This window comes from Triticum urartu, chromosome 7 (assembly GCF_003073215.2).
Source record: "Triticum urartu cultivar G1812 chromosome 7, Tu2.1, whole genome shotgun sequence".
NCBI classification, from domain to species: domain Eukaryota; kingdom Viridiplantae; phylum Streptophyta; class Magnoliopsida; order Poales; family Poaceae; genus Triticum; species Triticum urartu.
In genome coordinates, this window is record NC_053028.1 from 495,793,784 (window position 1) to 495,797,889 (window position 4,106).

Here is a 4,106-nt window from a genome sequence, read left to right on the forward strand (position 1 = left end):
GATCAGTGCCTGATGCAGCAAGTTGGCGTATGAAGAAGTCCTGTGCATTGAAGCATTTGCCATGAAGGATATAGAATATCAAAGTCTTCATTGCACCCTCAATCTTGGCATTTGGAGAGTGTCCTTTAATGGTCCAGAGAGTCCGCCTGATGATGTAATAGATGGTTCTTGGCAGATACTCAAGGTCTTCAACGAAGAACACTGTGGGATAAGCAGCATCTTGGGGCAATGGCTTCATCATGCTGAGCATCTGACTCATATCAGGTTCAGGCCTCTGAAAGATGCTCTCAATAGCTTCAGTATGCAGCTGACAGCCTTGCTCGAAGAGATCGCCAGGAGTGGGCAAGCCAGTGAGCTCAATGATGTCAAATGCATTGGCTTCATGATGAACATTGCCGATCATCCACTCCAGGACCCAAGTCTTCGGATCTCTGTTGTACCCACGGATGTGGAGTGTGGCATAGAATTGGAGCAGCAGCTCTTCATTCCAATGCTCTTGGTCAGTTATGAATGGCAGCAGTCCAACTTGCTTGAAGCAATCCAAAGCTTCTTCTAGGCAGGGCAGACCAGCTATAGCTTCAACATCAAGGCGCTTGTGTGGGAAGATGCGACCTTGGTTGTACAGTATGCATGAGTAATAGCTTCGCTGAGGATAGCTCCAGAACCGATCTGATGAAATCCTTTCCCTTGAGTAGGGGTTCTTGGAGCTATTGAAGAATGTATTGTCTGCCCTGAAGCCATTGATGTTGAAGGAGCCAGGTGCTGATGCAGGACCTGGGAACCTTGGCAATCTTGGGATTGGCTTCTGTACCTGAGGCCTGTGCTCAACATGATAGTCGAACTGGGGACCGGCAGTAGACTCAGGAACAGAAGTGTCAGGATCAGTGGCTTCGCTGTCTTCTGATGCTTTTGGTGGGGAGGGCTCCACATTAGCTTCATTGTTAGTTGTGGCAGCCTCATGATTTTCATCCTCCACTTGACGAGCTGGAGGGTCGGACACAAGCACGTTCTCCGTAAGAACTGCTTCTTGGTGAGACGGGGGGACTGGTGGTATTTCTTCGTCTTCGGCTGATGCAGCCGGAATGTCTTCAGCAGAGACTTGAGGCCTTGGACCTTTGCGAAGCCTGCGCAACGCGGGCGACGCATGTGGAGTTTGAGTGGGCTGGGCCTCATTGTCTTCTTCCTCTTGTGGGCGATCCGCCCATGAAGCATCCTGTGCAATTGGCGTCAGTGGACGACCAATGCTGATGAGTTCGCTGTGTTCAAACTGAGGAAGGACTGCATCATCTTCTACATTGTCATGTTGACCAATGTCTTCAGCAGTGATGGGATCAGCTGCTGGAGTGTCTTCAGCTTCATGAGCCTCTGTGGAAGCAGGCTCATGGACAGTCAGTTGGCGTTCAGCTTCAGGAGAGACCATAGAAATGGGTTCAACCATCAAGAGCTCTGTGGGAGCAGCCCGATCTTTCTTGGTCTTCCTCTTCTTCTTAGAGGGGGCAGATGCAGATGCTTCAGGATATTTTCTCTTCCTTGCTTCACCCTCAGCAGTCCTGGTCTTCTTGAGCTCTGAAGCGGTTGAGCGGCTCTTTGGCTTCGAGCCAGTCATTGCAGTTGGGAAGACAATCGGAACTTCGTCTTGCCTTGGGGCGTCGGGTTCAGCCGTAGTAGGCTTCTTCTTCTTCTTCGCGGCCATCCTGGGGTCGATGCCAGGACGCCCAAGTGCCTTGCGTTTTTCAGCCTCATTATAGGCTTGCACACATCTGTCAGCCAGAGTCTTCATGCGCTCACGCGAACCCTGAGCTTCTGCGCGTTTCTTCAGAAAGTTTTCCTTGAGCTCGTGCATCATGATCTTGAAGTTCTTCACTTCTTGCACGCCGAGCTTGGCCATATGCTTCTTGAACTGAGCTTTTTCATAGTCAATCTTCTGCTTCAGTTCAACAATGCGCTGGGCGATGGCTAGTTCTGAAGCAATGGCTCCTTGGAAGGCGACACTGAGGCCAATGGGTAGCTGCAGATCATCAAAGCTGATGTTTGGCGTGTCAAACCACTCGTCAATGAAGTTGTGGATGATGGTGACATCAAAGAGCGGCAGATCATTGAAGATTTCTGCTTCTTCTTTGCTCTTGATGAGTTGCTCAAGAGCGTCATCTGCAAGATCTTCGTCACTTGACAGATCAATGTCATCATTGCGCAGAATGGTAGCAACAGTGAGCTCTTGGCCAGTGTGAGGTAGAGGCATCTTGGCCTTCTGGGGCTTTGAGATGCGTGATAAGTCTTCAGACTGCACACTGTCTTCAGGAGGTGCAGTTGCCAGTGGCTTCGCCCTTGAAATTTTGGGTGAAGGGGCAGGCTTTGAAGCTTTAGGCTTCTTCATCTTCTTTGGCTTCAACACTGCAGGAGCTTCTTCTGATTCAGTGTCAGCTGGAGGCTCATTCACTGCAGTCCCTTGAACTAAGATGCGGGTGATGAGGCCTTCAAGGTTGGCGTAAGGACCGATGACATTGGGTTCTGCTTCTCATGTGCCATCTGCCCTTGGTGTTGAGGGACCAGGGTTGAAGTCTAACCCAAAATTCTTCTTGTTCTGCTTCGCTGAGTTTTGTGAGGAGGGACCAGGGTTGAAGTCAAGCCCAAATTTCTTCTTGTTTATCTTCGCTGACTGTTGTGCAAACTGAAAGTTGCGCTTGAAGAGATTATCATCGCGGCACCAGAGAAGTGATGACGGATGTGCCTCAGCTGGCTGTGGTCCTCTCACCATGCATGGATAGAAGCCTTGAGCAATGGCTTCGTCTCTGGACCTGGGTACGAGATTTTTGTATAATACATCTCCCCACGGTCTCTTGATGGCGCACTTCTCCGCATATTCCTGAGTGACGAAGCGGTTGGAACCATTGCTCTGCCCAATATCTTCGAATCCATTGGATTCGTGTCTTGCGCTGACCATAGCTTTCTTCAGGATCAGTTTTGTACATCTCTGCCAATTCATCAGGCAGATCTTTGGACGTTTCACCACGTCGCTGTCTGCCTCCCTTCCTTGCTGCTGTTTCTGAAGCCATGAATAACTTGGAAGGCTTCAAGATGTTCAAAGGCTTCAAAGGCTTCCTTTTGCAAGAACTGGCTTCAGGCGAGAGTTGATGTGATGCTGCAAGTACTCTGCAAATGAATGCAGACTATGAGAACCAAAGGATTCTCCCACGGACATGTACCTGTGACAGCATTAAGGTGCGAGGGAAGGGGAAGAGGTCATATGCATTCTCAGAAGATTTTGAAGATAAATCGGTTTAGAAGACATTGACCTCATTGTGCGAAGACATTCACTATAGATAAGAAGTTGGTTCCAGATTTGTACGAACCCATAGATCAGTACAAGTGAGGAATCTAACTACTTTATGAAGCACAAGTGAATATACTAGGCATGTTATGAGATGCAGCGAGAGATTTAACTGGTGTGAAGAGAAACTTCTTATGGTAGAAAGTGACAGAACCATGGATCAAAGAGCTGTAAAAAGAAGTTTTATTTACCACACTTGGAACTGCTAGACGGAAGTAGAGTTGATGCCGAGCAGTTCATTCCTCCGTGCCCTAACTTGGCGACGAAGACACCTACGGCGACGGCGGAGAGGACGATGTCCGCGGTCGGCGTGAGGACGGCGTCGGAGAGGTTGCGGCAGCGAAGCGCTTCGTCGGCGTCGTCGAGAGCTAGCGGTGGCGCTAGGGTTCGTGCGAGGGTGGAAGAAGAGATAATGACCGCTGAATCGTGTATTTATAGGGATAGAGGCGGCACTGTGCTATTACAGGTACCCCTGGCGTTCGCATCTGAGGCACGCAGTGGCCAGTTAGAGGAAGATTGGGATTTGTTCCACGTCCCACGCACGCCTAAATTGTCGGGCGGTCGTTCCTGCTTCTCCGGATCTTATGTGGAGGAATGAGCATTAAAAACGGACTTTTATGGTTGTCACTATGTCTTCAGCTGACAAGGACACAGTGAAGACATTTGACAGTTTCAACAGAATGCATATGACTTGGAGAGATAGAGTTTGAGATAGAAAGCATGGAGAGGTTAGGGTCCGATCACATTCACTTAGTTCAAAAGATTCAACCAAGAAGAC